General features: G+C 46.9%; 1 protein-coding gene across 2 annotated transcripts in view; it reads left to right on the forward strand.

Annotated features, from left to right (window-relative positions):
* The first annotated feature begins 831 nt into the window (after positions 1-831).
* LOC148505590 (thyrotropin-releasing hormone receptor-like) overlaps positions 832-19,407 on the forward strand; it is an 84,365-nt gene continuing 65,789 nt past the window's right edge. The window contains exon 1 of one of the 2 annotated variants that reach the window (XM_088447972.1): positions 832-912. The gene's annotated coding sequence lies outside the window, so the exon portion shown is untranslated. Of the gene's footprint in view, positions 913-12,423; positions 12,500-19,407 lie in introns of those variants that run through there. The other variant, XM_088447973.1, reaches the window with a different exon arrangement.

Below are 19,407 nucleotides of genomic sequence, written 5' to 3' on the forward strand. Positions count from 1 at the left end.
AACCTTCATGGCAATGACAGGGTTAATTTCACTGAGAAAGTAAAGAAGAGAGGTCTGTAGAAATACAATTGCTCATCTCAAATAATAATAATAATAATAATAATAATAATAATATAGATCTGATACTGTAGCAGGAATGACTTGTACTCTGAGCAAGGAGAAGAGTTCAGCACCAGAGACAGCTCCGTACAGAGAGCGCTACACCCTGTAGCCGCTGCGGCTGCCTCCAGCTCTATGTAAGAGACTTTTATAGCTTAGCATACCATGTCCCAGTACAGACCAGCCGTCAATCATCAGTCATTCTTTTTATGATTGACAGCTCTGTCATCTGAGATGTTCTGCAGAGACCAATGGCTATTATGCCAACCCTATACTACCCACTTTCTATCTCTCCTCTACGTACACACAACTGATATATCATATATATATATATATATATATATATATATATATATAGCTATATACATCTATATGTACAGTATATAAATATATGATCTATAGCTAGCCATCTAGAAAGAGAGAGCGTTACTGTAGATAGATATAAAATAGTTCCCATGTATACGATGTAGTCGCCCAGTGCCAGCTTGGCAGGATATAGATAGATGCCCTGTGTGCTGCACACGCATGTGATTACTCACGGTGCAGAGTATATAACAGCATACCCCCACACACACACAGATGAGCCCCCTGCCATGTCTCTGGGTGACCCTGGATTGGGGATGTGGAGGGGACGGGTCTTCTCTCTCATAGGCTGGTGTGGGGAATAGGAGCCATCGCTGGTGAGAAGTCCCCATATAACTGTCAGCAATAGAGGATAAGCTGTAAGACTGAGGACAGACAGAGTGTTGGAGTCACACAGAACCGAGCCCTCACCAGCTACACAGAGAGCCAGGGCGGCCACTTCCAGCACAGGTGAGTGATAAAGTTCTCTGCACGGATGGTAAATGCACAATGCCCCTGCAGCCTGCCTAATGATCACCCCATTCACCTGCCCCGCTGGGCAGCAGCAGTCATTCTACGCTGGAGGATTTGGGATTTTGGCAACATACCTTTATTTCTGCAGTGAAATGATTTTTCCCATCTGACGGTCAGAGACTCCAACATACCCTACACTCGCTGGCTGCACACAGGGGCTGGGGATGGAGAACAAATCGGACTTGTAATTATTTCTGCTGTTCTTAACCAAGAGGCTCTGTTATGTCATTGGCGAAGAGTTAACATTGTTTTGGGCACTGGCTCTGGCAGGACACAGGGTAGGTGTTTGTACAGGTGGGCACTGGCTCTGGCAGGACACAGGGTAGGTGTTTGTACAGGTGGGCACTGGCTCTGGCAGGACACAGGGTAGGTGTTTGTACAGGTGGGCACTGGCTCTGGCAAAACACAGGGTAGGTGTCTGTACAGGTGGGCACTGGCTCTGGCAAAAAACAGGGTAGATGTTTGTACAGGTGGGCACTGGCTGTGGCAGAACACAGGGTAGATGTTTGTACAGGTGGGCACTGGCTGTGGCAGAACACAGGTTAGGTGTTTGTACAGGTGGCACTGACTGTGGCAGAACACAGGGTAGGTGTTTGTACAGGAGGGCACTGGCTCTGGCAGAACACAGGGTAGATGTTTGTACAGGTGGGCACTGGCTGTGGGAGAACACAGGGTATGTGTTTGTACAGGTGGGCACTGGCTGTGGCAGAACACAGGGTAGATGTTTGTACAGGGGGGCACTGACTGTGGCAGAACACAGGGTATGTGTTTGTACAGAAGGGCACTGGCTCTGGCAGAACACAGGGTAGATGTTTGTACAGGTGGGCACTGGCTGTGGCAGAACACAGGGTAGGTGTTTGTACAGGTGGGTACTGGCTGTGGCAGAATACAGGGTCGATATTTGTACAGGGGGGCACTGGCTCTGGCAGTACACAGGGTAGATGTTTGTACAGGTGGGCACTGACTGGCAGAACACAGGTTAGGTGTTTGTACAGGTGGGCACTGGCTGTGGCAGAACACAGGGTAGATGTTTGTACAGGTGGGTACTGGCTGTGGCAGAACACAGGGTATGTGTTTGCACAGGGGGGCACTGACAGTAGCAGAACACAAGGGGCACTGGCTGTGGCTGGCACTCACATTATGGCTTAGAGAATAAATGTTTTTATAATGCTGGAATGTGATTTATCTCCAATTACTGTACTACCAGATTGTACTCAGCCACAGAGATGCAACAGAGCGCCAGCAGCTTCTGCACAAGCATCCTCCTGCCAGTGCCAGCTCTACATGGCATTTTATCTACATCAGGGCAATTATCACCCCTGAGAGGTGTCATTAAGTCCCATAAAAGGACAGTAACTCACCATCATTCATATTCTGACATTAGGGTCCTTGGAGAGGGGAAAACACATACAGTAATGGATACATTTCCATGACTTTTTTGAGACAATCTAATACACAGCTAGGCATGCTGAGACATGTAGTTCCACAACTGCAGGTCAGCCACATGTTGACTACCCCTCTGGAATGGAGCTCCTCCTGATAATAAAGAGTGTGTGTGTGTTTATGGATCGTAGTACATACTGTACATTCAATGAGGAGACTTAATTGAGCTGTACGTAGGATTACTAGATACTATCTGGAGATTTGCCTCCATAATCTGACAACACACACGTCTTGGAATACAGATGCTATAGCATTATGTTGGATTGTTGGATCATATAAGATTGCTTCAACTGTTTTGTTGCCATGAATCCAATGTAGGGTTATGATGATGTCAACATCTTCTGTGTGACCTAACTACAATATCTCTTTGCTTCTGCCACAGCCTGGCATGCAGAAATGATATAACCCCATGTACACTGGCGCACTACATGTACCAGCAACACTTATACCTGCTGACAGAAGAGTCCAGTATTTCCCAGGCTATGTTAGTGAATAGTAATATTTATATGTTCTATATATTCCCACAGTTTTGCAGGAATGGGATTTACAGTTGAGTTTCCTTATTTTGATACATATTAAATGCTGATTTTTATTTTTTTAGATATGGATAGCAGCAGGTGATTGGTCACCAAACAAATAGAGGATGTGTAGGATGTCAGGCTTGGGCTTAATCTGTGTGTTTCTGATTGTGTTACCTTTATATGAATCACTCATGTGACTTATAAATACAGAACCAGTTTATTTCCAGATGATAAATACTTTGTTGTACAGTGATCTCGGCAGTGTATTACCCTGGCTGATCAGAGTCTGAGCAGAACACAGTGTGTGTGGGGTGGGAATAATCATAGCAGTTATTTAACTAGTCCACACCTGTTATTATATTATTATAGCTACTGTACCCAGCCAGGCTTTGTTCTATAGTTTTACAGTGATTTTCTGCCTAGCACAGAAAATAAGTGTCTACATAATCATATAAATATTAAGGAGTTTGTATGTTCTCCCCACATTTGCGTGGGTGCCTTCCTGGTGCTCAGGTTTCCTCCCATAGACCAGAACATACTCCCCAGGTTACCTGTCTGCTGACTGTAACCTCCAGCAGCGCAAGGACTAATGTGAATGATGCTCTGCAAACGGCTCCACATTATGGTGGCACAATATAAATAAATAATGATGATAATGATAATATAAATACATTGATGAAAAGCACAGACAAAGACAGGAGAAATAAAGCAATGAATGTTGTGAAATTTGCCACCTGGCACTGTTTAAAAACCCAAATGTGGAGCTCTTGCATACGAGTTTTACATCTGTGCCTGGACTTTGTGACTCTGATTGTGGCAGCATGTGGGCACAGTGGTTAGCATTGCGACAGTGACTGTTGTGTGTGATTGCCTGTTCTCTGTATAGCAGTGCATAATATGATTGGTGTAATATAAAGCAATGATATTAATAATCGTGGAGCTGCAGTGATTATTATTACCATGGATTTGTCCGCACTGCGGGCAGGGAATCGGTATGTAATACTGCGGGCAGAGGCGTAAACAGGGCATTCAGGGCAAGGAAGGTAAAATAAATGCAGATATGAGAACAAAGGGCAACGTCTAGGTGGAAGGGAGTGAAGCTGAAGCTACAGGAGAGAGCGAGGCTCAGGGATGGATATGGAGGGGGCATTGGTTTGGAGCACGGTGAGTTCTAATAAGGAGATGGGTTTTCAGACATCGTGTAAAGATGAGAAGCCTGTGGGAGAGTCTGATGAGGCATGGTAGGGAAATCTATAAGTGGGTAAGGATGGCCACTACCATCGATGGTTAACCACCATCAATAATAACCCACTGATAGTAGATTGTTTTGCCATCGATGGTGGAAGTCCAGTGGTTTTCTGTCATCGATGGCACAGAGACCCCGCAATGATTTTTCTCTCCTCCCTGGCACCAGGATACGGAACCTAGCTTTGCCCCCAATGCAACACACAAAGCCTCGCCCCCACCTCTGATTGGCCCAGTGAGTATTAGAGCTGGTATGACGATCGGTAGGTGAAAACATCAATGGTTTTATACTATTGAGGTTAACCACCAATACTACCTTCAATGGTGATCATCAATGGTTAACTCTACGATGACCATCCCTATAAGTGGGTAGGGACATGAGAGAAGCCTTGTAGGCAGGAGTTAGGGGTTGTTACCAGAGTCAAGGTGCAGGTCAGAGGTAGATCTGTGTGGGCGAGCGAATGGGCAAGTATTTCTATATGAGCTTTGAGAAGGTTACAGTAGTCAAGGTGGGAGATGATGAGAGAGTAGAAAAGAGTCTTGTTAGCATATTGGTAAGAAAAGGGCATATTCTGACAATATTCATGGGGTGGTGGCACCAAGGCATTGGGCTTGGGAGTCTGAAGAAGTTGTGGTGTAATGCGAAGCAGATGGGGGTGGTGGTGACTCTGCGAGGAGGGAAGACGATCACCTTTGATTTGGATATGTTGAGCTTTAAGCGGAATTGGGACGACCATGTGGAGACAGCTGAGAGATTGTTGTTACATGAGAAAGTACAGAAGGGGTGAAGTGGAGGAGGTAGATTTGGTGGTAGTGGAGGTCAGCATACAGAGGGGTCCTGGTGGCTGATTGACCTGATTAGTTCCCCAAGAGAAGAGGTGCACAGTGAGAAAGGCAAAGAGACAAGAACACAGCCTAGTGAGAGTGGAGGGGGAATGTGACAGAGGCGAAGGGGAACAGAGAAATAGAGTGGCAGTTGGAGAGAGGGACTCACGGCCTGATTCAGCAGAGTACGCAGATCGGCCGATTGCTGCGTACTGCTGCGCATGCGTGTGTACCGCACTGCGCGTGCACTGCAATCTCGCTGAGATTACGCACACAGATAGGAATCCATTACAGAGTGAGTGACAGGCCGTGAGCGTTTGGGGGTGGGGATGAGGGAGTGGCTGGAGAAACGCAGGCATGTCTGTCCGTTTGAAGGCCGTTGCGTGGGTGTGCATAAATTAGCCACTGCGATTGCCTACACAGCTTGTGTACTCACTGCGTGCGAATGAGACTTGCAATTTCTGTGACGGGTCAGACCTGCTGTAATTGTGCGTGACGGGTCGATGTGCTTCCATGTTCCCGATGTATACGCAGAACTGTGAGGTATTATGGATATGAGAAAGCGGTAGTGGGCGTCTCTATGCTGGCTGAGCTGTGGCTGATGTTACAGATGTATACACAGCACTGTGAGGTATTACAGATGTGAGATAGCAGTAGTGAGTGTCTCTATGCTGGCTGTGCTGTGGCTGATGTTACAGATGTATACACAGGACTGTGAGGTATTATGGATGTGAGATAGCAGTAGTGGGTGTCTCTATGCTGGCTGTGCTGTGGCTGATGTTACTGATGTATACACAGGACTGTGAGGTATTACAGATGTGAGAAAGCAGTAGTGGGTGTCTCTATGCTGGCTGTGCTGTGGCTGATGTTACAGATGTATACACAGGACTGTGAGGTATTAGGGATGTGAGATAGCAGTAGTGGGCATCTCTGTGCTGGCTGTGCTGTGGCTGATGTTACTGATGTATACACAGGACTGTGAGGTATTACAGATGTGAGATAGCAGTAGTGGGTGTCTATGCTGGCTGAGCTGTGGCTGATGTTACAGATGTATACACAGGACTGTGAGGTATTACAGATGTGAGATAGCAGTAGTGGGCGTCTCTATGCTGGCTGAGCTGTGGCTGATGTTACAGATGTATACACAGGACTGTGAGATATTACAGATGTGAGAAAGCAGCAGTGGGTGTCTCTATGCTGGCTGTGCTGTGGCTGATGTTACTGATGTATACACAGGACTGTGAGGTATTACAGATGTGAGATAGCAGTAGTGGGTGTCTCTATGCTGGCTGTGCTGTGGCTGATGTTACAGATGTATACACAGGACTGTGAGGTATTACAGATGTGAGATAGCAGTAGTGGGTGTCTCTATGCTGGCTGTGCTGTGGCTGATGTTACAGATGTATACACAGGACTGTGAGGTATTACAGATGTGAGATAGCAGTAGTGGGCGTCTCTATGCTGGCTGAGCTGTGGCTGATGTTACAGATGTATATACAGGACTGTGAGGTATTAGGGATGTGAGATAGCAGTAGTGGGCATCTCTATGCTGGCTGAGCAGTGGCTGATGTTACAAATGTATAGACAGGACTGTGAGGTATTACAGATGTGAGATAGCAGTAGTGGGCGTCTCTATGCTGGCTGAGCTGTGGCTGATGTTACAGATGTATACACAGGACTGTGAGGTATTACAGATGTGAGATAGCAGTAGTGAGTGTCTCTATGCTGGCTGAGCTGTGGCTGATGTTACAGATGTATACACAGGACTGTGAGGTATTACAGATGTGAGATAGCAGTAGTGGGTGTCTCTATGCTGGCTGAGCTGTGGCTGATGTTACAGATGTATACACAGGACTGTGAGGTATTACAGATGTGAGATAGCAGTAGTGAGTGTCTCTATGCTGGCTGAGCTGTGGCTGATGTTACAGATGTATACACAGGACTGTGAGGTATTACAGATGTGAGATAGCAGTAGTGAGTGTCTCTATGCTGGCTGAGATGTGGCTGATGTTACAGATGTATACACAGGACTGTGAGGTATTACAGATGTGAGAAAGCAGCAGTGGGTGTCTCTATGCTGGCTGAGCTGTGGCTGATGTTACAAATGTATAGACAGGACTGTGAGGTATTACAGATGTGAGATAGCAGTAGTGGGTGTCTCTATGCTGGCTGAGCTGTGGCTGAAGTTACAGATGTATACACAGGACTGTGAGGTATTACAGATGTGAGATAGCAGTAGTGGGCGTCTCTATGCTGGCTGAGCTGTGGCTGATGTTACAGATGTATAGACAGGACTGTGAGGTATAACAGATGTGAGATAGCAGTAGTGGGTGTCTCTATGCTGGCTGAGCTGTGGCTGATGTTACAGATGTATACACAGGACTGTGAGGTATTACAGATGTGAGATAGCAGTAGTGAGTGTCTCTATGCTGGCTGAGCTGTGGCTGATGTTACAGATGTATACACAGGACTGTGAGGTATTACAGATGTGAGATAGCAGTAGTGAGTGTCTCTATGCTGGCTGAGATGTGGCTGATGTTACAGATGTATACACAGGACTGTGAGGTATTACAGATGTGAGAAAGCAGCAGTGGGTGTCTCTATGCTGGCTGAGCTGTGGCTGATGTTACAAATGTATAGACAGGACTGTGAGGTATTACAGATGTGAGATAGCAGTAGTGGGTGTCTCTATGCTGGCTGAGCTGTGGCTGAAGTTACAGATGTATACACAGGACTGTGAGGTATTACAGATGTGAGATAGCAGTAGTGGGCGTCTCTATGCTGGCTGAGCTGTGGCTGATGTTACAGATGTATACACAGGACTGTGAGGTATTACAGATGTGAGATAGAGGTAGTGGGCGTCTCTATGCTGGCTGAGCTGTGGCTGATGTTACAGATGTATACACAGGACTGTGAGGTATTACAGATGTGAGAAAGCAGCAGTGGGCGTCTCTATGCTGGCTGAGCTGTGGCTGATGTTACAGATGTATACACAGGACTGTGAGGTATTACAGATGTGAGATAGCAGTAGTGGGCGTCTCTATGCTGGCTGAGCTGTGGCTGATGTTACAGATGTATACACAGGACTGTGAGGTATTACAGATGTGAGAAAGCGGTAGTGGGCGTCTCTATGCTGGCTGAGCTGTGGCAGGCATTAGAGAGAGGGAGAGAATACCTGCACCAAACTTCTTATTTTCTATATATTCAGTACTTTGCAGGCATTAGCCTATTTTCACAGCTTCATTGCGTGCGATTACGCAATTGCGATCCATGCCGAATCAGGCCCTCAGTCGGGATGCATATGTTTATGAATGTATATATTTATAATATCACAATACTAAAAATAAAAGTGCAATATCTTATGTACAGTGTGGCTGATCATTTATTAGTGGTCCAGCATTCAGCATGTGGAGATTTTCCCAGTGATTTCTCTTAAGTACCTACAGGAAGAGGGACACAGATGGGGTTCATTCATTCATTGAGCTAATAACACCCAATCATGGTCAGCGTCAGGTATACAAATGCTGGACTGCCCTGAGACTTTGCAAGAGCGGTAATTGTTGGCCCGAGTTTTGCAGGAGCGTCAGCACCAACACAACCTGTTCATGTTCCACCAGCTACGGTGCCTCCGGGAATGTCAGCTGTAAAGGAACAACCTCTTCAGCAATGGACAGCAGTGAATGGAAGTTCATGTTCCAGGATGGGGGCAATCGTGCATTATTCCCAAGTGCAAGGCAAAACAGAGGAGCAGCTGCCAGTCAGATAGATGGCAAAGTTCAGCCTGTGGTTCAACACACCAAAGTTTCACCAAAAATGTTTCCAGGGGGCTCCAAAGAGCAGGATATCATAATTTTATATCACTGCCGCCCATCACACCTGGCGATTTGATTTGGTAGTTCAGCGATGTAAAGAGGAGAGGCAATGACTACTGCGCAGTGCAGGAAGGAGATAGTCAAATGAGTCGCCCTTCAGCATGTTCTCAGCAAGTGGACAAGTGAACGTGTGGCACCGACCTATGGAATTCTACGGCCCCAAGTAGTCGTTTCCAACTGTCAGTCTAAATCCAAATCACTACTTAGTGGTATCATCTTCTCCCTGTGCTGCAGCGTTCCTTTATAGAGGTGTTCCAGGACTACTGTTCTCCCTTCCACCGAGCACATGTACTGTAGACATTCAACACTGACGCTATACAAATGTCGGGTGCACTATATTTTGTCAAAATTCACCATGTCGACATGCTGGGCATGTTCACATTACCCATGTCCACATTCATCATATCGACACTGATTAAATATCGGCATGATTGGAATGTCGACAAAACATCCCTGGTGGGCTAGTGGTGACTTACTTGGTCTGGCGGGTCCAGTGGCTCCAGCAGTGGCTTCCGAGTCTGGCAGTTACATCCTGCTGATTCTGGTGGCCCTCAGGTGCTTCTGGCGGTCAGTATCGCTAACCCCAAATAACCATCCCACTGGCACCTAACCTCCCCTCCCATAGCCTAACCTTCCCCCTAGTGCCTAACTCAAACCCTCCCCTCCCGTAACCTAACCCTCCTCCTAGTGCCGACCCTAACCCAGGCATCCTGTAGTCTAAACCTCCCCCTAGTGCCCAACCCTCCACTCCCGTAGCCTAGCCCTCCCCCTAGTGCCTAACCCTAACCCTCCCTCCCATAGCCTAGCCCTCCCCCTAGTGCCTAACCCTAACCCTTCACTCCTGTAGCCTAACCCTCCCCCTAGTGCCTAACCCTCCACTCCCGTAGCCTAGCCCACCCCCTAGTGCCTAACCCTAACCCTTCACTCCCGTAGCCTAACCCTAGCCCTCCTCCTAGTACCTAACCTTACCTCTCCCCTTATTGCCTAACCCTAAATGTAACCCTCCCCTAGTGCCTAAGCTTATCCTAAACCTCACCATAATGTCCAACCATAACCATCCCCATAGTGCCTAACCTAACACTTCCCTCCTGTAGCCTACCACTCTCCCTAGTGCCCAACTCTAACCTACCCTCCCATAGCCTAACCCTCCCCCTAGTGCCTGACCCTCTCCTCACTAACCCTGCAGAACTCCAACCCTAACCTTGCAGCCTAATTCTAACCCCCAGCTGCCACAGCCTAACCCAGTGGTTCCCAAACCCAGTCCTCAAGGCACCCTAACATTCCATGTATTCAGGATATCCATACTTAAGCACAGATGACTTAATTAGTACTTCAGTCAATTTGATTATACCATCTATGTACTGGCATGGTCATCCTTAAAACCTGAACTGTTAGGGTGCCTTGAGGACTGAGTTTGGATACCCCTGGCCTAACCCTAACCCTCCTGCCTCTTCAGAATGTGGACAATTCACATGTCGAAATTGTGAACAGGTTGACATTCTTCAGATGACGACAGGTTCAATGTTGGCATTTCAGCAATGTCGCCATCATAGATTGTGGTGTTTGCATTATGACATTATGACTATATATCCCCCAAATGTCATGGCCACCAAATCTGAGGCTTTTATAGGATATATACCAGATTGCCGCCAATCCTGTAACCACTACTGTGCTTCCCTGAGTGACTTCCTTGCAGAAAAGGGTGCGGCATCCCTCCTACACAAGTTTAGACCCTGGTACTGTATACCCAATACCACAGGGCATACAGGCTGCACTGGTCACACATGCTGGCGCCTAACATGCTATACAGTGTAATGACAGGGTAATGGGTAATGAGGCAACTGGCTTGAATGCTTTGGGTTACTATTCTGGATTTTTGTGGTTGCTATGCTGGGCACTTGGGCAGCTATGTTGGGCATTTGGGCTGCTATGCTGGGCATTGGGGCTGGTATGCTGGGTATTCGGGGTACTATGCTGGTATGCTGGGCATTGGGGCTGCTATGTTGGGTATTTGGGATACTATGCTGGGCATTTGGGCTGTTATGCTGGACATTTGGGCTGCTATGCCGGGCATTGGGGCTGCTATGCTGGGCATTGGGGCTGGTATGCTGGGCATTCGGGGTACTATGCTGGTATGCTGGGCATTGGGGCTGCTATGTTGGGTATTTGGGATACTATGCTGGGCATTTGGGCTGTCATGCTGGACATTTGGGCTGCTATGCCGGGCATTGGGGCTGCTATGCTGGGCATTGGGGCTGGTATGCTGGGCATTCGGGGTACTATGCTGGTATGCTGGGCATTGGGGCTGCTATGTTGGGTATTCGGGATACTATGCTGGGCATTTGGGCTGTTATGCTGGACATTTGGTCTGCTATGCTGGGCATTGGGGCTGCTATGCTGGGCATTTGGGCTGCTATGCTGGGTATTGGGGCTGCTATGCTGGGCACTGGGGCTGCTATGCTGGGTATTAGGGCTACTTACTGCCCTGGGTTTTCAGGCTATTAGGCTTCTACGATTAACATCAAACAACTGGCACAATAACTATTTATAAGTGACTGTCCAAGTTATAATGACCTAAAAGTTGCAGTGGTGCTTTTTTTTAATCCTAGGATTAAAGGCTTATGTGTCCCAAACATTTTCTGTTAATTCCAAAAGTTAGGGAACCTCCGACCAGAGCTCTGAGACCCCTGGTGAATATTGGCCCACTGTGTGTGTGGGCAACAGACAGGTGCTCTCTATAAACAGGTTGTATTTCAGGACAATAAATAAAACATGCCTAACCAGGCCTTCCAACGTGACCCCTTCCACCTGGTACAAAATGTTCTGCTGCAGAACTTCCCAGCAATTTTACTATGGCAGTAGAGTGGGCCGAATGAATTAATGGATGAGAAAGGTGTTTTTAAACATCGAATAATTAATTGAGCCCAGGTTACGGTAACTGGAAAACAAGCAGTTGTGTAACAGAGCACTGAAAGATTAAGCTCTACTGTGTTCTATCTCCTTGGCTCCCGAGAGACCAGAGCAGCGCCAAAGGTGATTGGAAGAGGTATATGTGAGTTCTGCAGGGGTCCATTTATCAATGAGTTTTATCAAACACTTCTACGAGTTTTAAAACTTGTTGCGTATGAGACATGGTGCTCCAGCCAATCGGCTCCCAACTCTCATTTTTCAAACAGGTGACAGTTGGGAGCTGATTGGCTAGAGCACCTTTATCATACACAACGAGTTTTAAAACTTGTTGCGTATGATAAAAGTTGTTGATGAATGGGCCTCTTTATAGGGCGAATAGGTGGGGTACCAGGTAACGGCACCTACCAAAATAACAGTATCAGGGAGAGGGCTTCGTACAGGAATAACCTGGATTAGAAAATCTGTCTTTTCAAAAAAAAAAAAAAATAGTCATTCAATTCTAATCACAGAAGACAAAGAGTTTAAAGATCTCTAATTAACAAGCAAAAGAACCCTGACATTTCTGCATATCAATTTCAGTGAAAATTTGGACTGTCAGAAGCCCTCCAGGACTGGAGCCAAACAAGCCGGCTGGGATATAAGCGTGATCCGCCGTGCAGTGTTTAATTAACTTGGACTGAGTTAAGTGCTGCCAGTTACTGCGTGCAGGTAGGAACCAGTCTTTCTCCTCAAAGTGCCATTTAAAGTATTTATGAAGCTGAGTCTTCCGCGAGGCTATAGGAAGCTGTGAGCGGCTGGCTTTGCCTTCCCTGGAATAAAACCTCTATTATATATTATATATTGGTGTTGTTATTTTTTTATTTGGCATCTGCGTTAGAGAAGGGTGACTGGAACCGTAGAGTTGATCTTATGTTTTGTTTTTTTTGGGGGGGGAGGTTTGGGGAGGGGGTTTGTGTGGCTGTTTATGGGGAATATTTTTTCCAGTATTTTCTCCAATCCAGCAGAGCTGTCAGATCTGTGCTTGTGTGACTGAGAGACAGTGCTGAAGCGAAATCCACATTTCCTTCTGCAGTATCATTAAAGACCAAGAACATAAAAGCATTGTGTAGATGAAAGGTGTCACAAAGTGTCGGGGCTGGAGCCAAGGATCCGCTCTATTGCGGCTGCCTCTCCTGATCTTCTGAGCTGAGGAGGCCGTGTACAAAGAGCTGTGCCAACTGATGTCTAGGATTTTGCTCAGTACTTCTCTGCTGCAATGACATAATCCCCAGCTACAACTGGTGTCCGATGTCTCCCAGCGCTGCTCAGACCTGGCCCTGAGCAAGTTAGCGTCCTGGACAGGATTTTAGCTGGTTCCCTCTTAAATTGCAGCCAGTCATATGGGATCAGGCCACTCTGACTGCCCCCTAGAGCAATGGCTCTCTAGGCCTCCATAGCCCATTGCCAGGGTGTTCTCTCGGTATGAAATTCCCGGCAGCGCTTGGCCGACAAAAGCAGAGTTCCCGGCAGCGGAAGCCCGACAGCGCTGGAAATCCTGATCACCGCTAAGGTAAGTTTAATCTAACCTCCTAACCCCCTACCCCCCCCTAAACCTATCCCTCCCCCCCCCCACGGCTGTCTGCTCACGGCGCCCGGCATCCCTTCGATCGGGATGCCGGGCGCCTGTCTCCCGGCGACGGGGAAATGACAGGCGTCTAGATATAGACGCCCGGCATTTCACTCTCGCCGGGATATGACAGTCGGGAGGCCGGCAGTCGGTATTAAGGCAGCCGGTTTCCCGATTGTATACCGTTCTCTGCAGCCGCTCGATGTATCCTTCATTTCCAGAGTCTCTGTCATATCGTGGACATTTCACAGCTCGTCCCTGGCCTTTGCTCTTGCAGAGTTTGGAGGAGTCCAGAGCCGTATCTAGACTTTTTGGTGCCCTGTGCAGAGAGCCTGATTCAGAGGTGGGCGGTGATGCAGTAGCGGCTGCATGTTTTGTTGCAGCCATTATTGCAAATTTATCCTAATGCCGCAGCCGCTGGTCCGTCTACTGGGATGCCCTCTGGCCGCGGCTGTAATCCGCAAATAGTCGCACCATTGAGCGGACATCGGCTGCACCATCTAACATTGGGGCAACCCTATGGTTGCTCAGGATGTCTGACGATAGACGGTCGCTGGTGCTAGTGGAACGGCATCTTCCGGCACAGTGCCTGACACTGGCACGCCCCCGCCACGCCTGCCGACAAAAGCCAGCCTCCCAGTCACTGCCCAGGAACTCCTATTGGAATTGCAATTCCAGTCTGCAACCCCGGCAGTAAAAATCGGGACGCATGCACAGCGCGCCTCGGACACATGCACAGATTGCGTACAATGTATTAAATGCATCCACCTTTGAATCAGGCCCTACTGACCTGCCCTGCCGGCTAGAAAAGAGGGGGCATAGAGAGCAGCATACGCCTCTATGGACCTCATTAAGAGCCGTTCGCAAAATGCGAGCGCTCGCTCTGAATGAGGGCGGCTGCTTCCATTTTCTCAGCCGGCCTCCTGGCCGCTCGCTAGGCTGTGGGTTACCACCCACAGCTTAAACGAGCGACCAGGATGATGGAGGTAGGGTCTCGTCTGCCGCAAGCCCCAGAGAGCTTTTGGCTCTAATAGAGCCGGAAGCTCTCCCACTGACATCACTGGTGATGTCAGTGGGGCCGCCCACAAACGCCTCCGTTTGTGAAACCACCCCCCCGCCATGCCTACAAAACGGGGCGAGCTGTCAATCAACATCGACAGCCACCCCTTTTTGTATAGAGCCCTGGAACGAGAGAATTTCTCTCTCGCTCCGGGGTGTTTGCGCGTGCGCAGTGCGGCCGCTGCGCATGCACACAGTCAAACATCGACCCGCTTGCGAGCGGGTCTGAATGAGGTCCTATACTCGATGGCCAACTGATGCTCTATTCCATAATTCCTTAAGAATTCTTCCACCTCCCCGAAGACTCAAAGTTCTGATATCTGAAAATAGTGATGAATATCTTAATTCACCACCATTTTCATATCTCAGAACTGCAGCCTGTTTGGTTCTCTACAAGTCTTTTGTAGTCTTCAATGTTTTTGCTACTTCAGATTTTTCGTGCATGAAATATACGTGCGTCATTCTTTTGAAGCCATCTATAAATGTTATGAGGTATCTGTATCCACTGACAGACTTTACCTCCTTCGGTCCGCACATGTCTGAATGCGCTATTTAAGTGGTGCCGTAGCCCTATTTGTTGATCTTGGAAACGGTTGACATGCAGTTCTCACACCCGGGTTTCTCTATGTTGGTATAATTTCCCTTGGTGCTGAGCACAATATACAAAATAGATCATTAACCAGCGGCTACTACTAGGTGGTTGCTACCACCTAGAACAAAGAGAAAAACTAGAATTGAAAAACACAGCAGCGCTTGGTTAAAGCGAATAGTAATCTCTAAGTAAAAATACCAATATAATGAATATTTAATATTGGGTAAAGAGTAAGATATAACCACAGACGTATGAAAAAAATGTATAAAACACAATTTAATGAAACATATATAAAGTACAAGAGTATTAATAATATAATAAATATGACATGTTATAAAAATCACATATGAATCCCTGGAGGAAGAAATAGCTTCTCCCTATTCTTTGTCTGCTCTACTTCATACTCCCAAATTACATCTCCCACCATTGATGCGAAATAATATTCTATTTTTTGACACTTATCTAGTCTGGTTGCAAATAAATCGAAAGCTTCACAGGCGCCACACTGTGGGCCTCATTCAGAGGCGGTCGGAGTATGCAAGCGGTCGCTCAGAAACTGGGCGGCCACTTGCATCCTGACCGCCCGCCTCTGTTGCGGTTGTTAGGCTGTGGGTTAACACCCACAGCTCTAACGACCGCTCGGGTGATGGTCGCGATGGTCAGAGACCATCGCGACCATCGGGGCTTACGACGAGACCCTAGGGTAGGGTCTCACTTGTCGTAAGCCCCGGAGAGCTTCTGGCTCTGTCAGAGCCGGAAGCTCTCCACTGATATCACTAGTGATGTCAGTAGGGCCTCCCCCAAACGGCAGGTGTTCCCATGGGAACGCCTCCGTTTGGGCTGCCACGCCCCCAGCCCGCCTTCCAAACGGGGCGAGCTGTCAATCAACATCGACAGCTCGCCCCCTTTGGAAAGAGACCCGCTACGATCGGCGCTGTCGGTCATAGCGGGTCTCACGCATGCGCACGAGGGAGCCGGCTCCCTCGTGCGCATGTGCATTAGCCAAACATCGAGGCGTCCGTGCGGTCGTAGACCGTACGGCCGCCTCTGAATAAGGTCCTGTATCTCAGTATAATACGTTTTGGGGGTAATCCCATGTTTATTCCTGGCCTAGAATACGCTGAATACCTGGTCTGGAAGGTGAGGGGTATCGCTGCCATTGGGGATGTGTTTGATCCAGGGGGCCAAATGTACTCTTTTCAAGATTTGAAATCTAAATTTTTTCTTACTAATAGAGATTTTTTTATGTTTTTGCAACTTCGTCCCTTTATACAATCTTTACCCTCTCCTATGTTGAAGGAGGGAGATGATGATATTTTACGGCCCATATTTCATTTATCCAATACTGGGTATTACAAGACACGGTTGTTATACCCCTACTTGCTTCCGGCAACAGTTGAGGCTCTATGGGAAAATTGCATCCAACATTGGTCCTCAGAAATACCACAAGTAGACTCCCCCATTGTTCTATTAAAGCATACGGGGAAGACCTTAAGAATTCTCCATTCAGCTATTTGGCAGGAAGTGCATATTAGGACCCTTCATAGGGCATATATGTCTCAGAGTCAGAGGAAACGTGTTGTGGAGGAGGAGTCAGGCTGCTGCCCGAAGTGTAAATTCTCACGAGCTACTTTCTTCCATAATATGTGGGAATGCGGGAAAATTAGGAAATTTTGGGATAAGATTATGGTATTTATAAATAAGATATGCACATTACATCTTATGAAAGACCCATTGGCTATGTTATGCGCTAAGTTTATAAATTGGGACCTGCAAGGTCGTAAGATGGAATTCTTGCCCTTTCTTACGATAGTGGTAACTGTGGCGCAGAAAGCTATCCTCCGTAACTGGACAGTTTCCACAGCACCATCTCTTCAAGCAGTTAAAACCATATTACTACAAATACTTTATTTCGATAGAAGAGCAACTATACCTGATGTTGAGAAGGGGGTGGTTCACTTTTACGCTAAATGGGGTATATATATCGATTCACTGGATTCTGATGTTAGAACTCATATAGGGGCCCATTTATTAAGGATCGCATTTTGCAATGCAATCAGGGCATGCAGTACTGCCCATGATCGCAAAATGCGATCATACCGGCCGAATGTATGACCCGGCACATGCACGGAGACGGGCTCCGAAAAGAGCCCGTCCCTGCGATGTGGCCGGAGCGCATTCCGGGCTGCTGCGCATGCGCAGTCCCGCAGACTGCCCATGAGCTGCACCCATTGCCGGCGGAGGGATCTGGGATCGGAGGGATCTGCCAGCTGATATGCGGTAAGTCCCCATAGGCTACAGCGGCTAATGCTATCTGCAGATGGCGTTAGCTGCTGGGGTCAATATCGGGAATGCGAAGCATTCCCGATATTGATACATTTGGCAGCATCGCATCCCCCATAGAAACCTATGGGGGAGGCAGCTGCCGGCGGCAATGGAGGGATCGCAGCAGGTATCGGAGATCGGAGATACCTGCTGCGGTCTCTCCTTCATACATTCGGGGGATACTTAGTATTTGAGGTAAACCCCCGAAAACAGGTGTTTTCGGGGAATTTACCTCAAATGATCTTTGATAAATGGGCCCTCTAATGAGATTATTTGAGACTACGAATTGGTCTCTACTTCGTAATTTGGAGTGATGTGTACTTAGATCTTTAAATCTTGCATGTAAGGGTCGGGGGATAAGATTCTTCGTCTCCTGTAGAGGAACAATGATATTTCCGCCAGTATAGGCATATCCGATCAATGGAAGGGGAACAAGCTGCACCAGGGTTCGGGGGGGGGGGAGGGGGAGGGGGGTGTATGTGTTTATTTTATTTTACTTTATACATATATAATTTGTTTTTGTTTTTTTGTTATTATGGTTCTATTTGAATTATATATTTTGTCTCTGTGCTTATGTTTAACAGTCATTTTTGACTAGCTATATCCTACAGACAGAATGTATTTGTTTGATGTTGCACTTGAAATGGACTTGTTTGCACAGATTGCAGTTCTGTATATATGTGTATATGGATGTATGTAATATGTCTGTATGTTTGTATAGATAATCATATACATGTATGTTTGCACTTATGAGCATATAAAATTAAAATTAGAAATTGTTTTGGAAAAAAAAATAAAAAATCACATATGAAAATACACATAAATAGGTGTCTCTACTACACCTGAGACAGCGACCACACATATACGATGCTCCGGACTGATTAAAAAAAAGGGGATCGAATCGTCTGTTGGATAAATAAAATGTTTATATGCCAGAATATGCAGCAAGATGTGATTGTGATAATAATTAATGTTCCTCTGGCTTGTTTGTAAAATTAATTGGAAAGGCTCCAGTGAATAATACAGATACCTCTAGAGCATGCATATAATTTCCACCAGCAAGTGTCTGAAGTAGTCAATCCTTTAGGGAGAAATGATATATACTCCAATAATGTCACTCTTATAATAACGGTGCTACTAGATAGTAGTATAGAAGTGATTACAATGTAGCCAGTGAATAAATTAATCGTTCATGACTCACCAGCAAAGCCGTCCCGTATATAGTCTCTTTTGGTGGCTGCTTATGCAGATAGTCAACAGGCAAGGGAAACATCTCCGTTTGTAGGATCAGATCAGAAGACCAAGCAGCATGGGGAGTTGTTACTCGAGGAGCCGTGCAGACCCTTCAATAATTCACTGGACGGCAATTGGTGTCCTGCCGATGGTGGTTAGCTGAGGTGAGCAGAGCACATAGGGCAGCGGGAGGTGACTAATCCGCAAATGCTCCGGTGTGCCGTGATGTGAAAAACACTGGATGTTTCCTCTCATATGCCGGAGACAGGTACCGGTGGACGGCTCTGGACTTCTCTAACGCGTTTCTTCGCACCTGGCGATTTCGTCAGAGGTGTGTCCTCTCTATGTTAGTCACTGACATTCCTGTGACCATCCCGTTCTGTAGCTTTTGGACACTATCATATCCGAGATGACCAAATCTTCTGTGCCAGAGTTCCAATGACTGTGACTCACTTGTCATTATTGCGTAGTAGTGCTGTGTATCAAGGGCAATTGCTGGTGTCTTGTGCCTGTAGCAATAATTGACCCATTTCTATTTCTCACAATGCACTTTCCTATGGCGAATGGAACTCTGTGGCCTCTAATGGTGATAAGATTTGTTTACATCTCTGCTACATAAAATACATTTTTAATTTCTGTGATCTTTAGTCTTGGTCAAATTCTCAAACAAGCTTTAATTGTCCCAACTGCTGTGGCTGTGAACATTTGATTGCCAATTCCCTTCATAGTGATAGAGACACACTCGCTAATCTTAGTGAACCATTCCTTGTTGCAGCTGAAATATCTTGTTGCACCTGAATC

This window comes from Taudactylus pleione, unplaced genomic scaffold (genome assembly GCF_031769625.1).
Source record: "Taudactylus pleione unplaced genomic scaffold, aTauple2 ptg000447l, whole genome shotgun sequence".
NCBI classification, from domain to species: domain Eukaryota; kingdom Metazoa; phylum Chordata; class Amphibia; order Anura; family Myobatrachidae; genus Taudactylus; species Taudactylus pleione.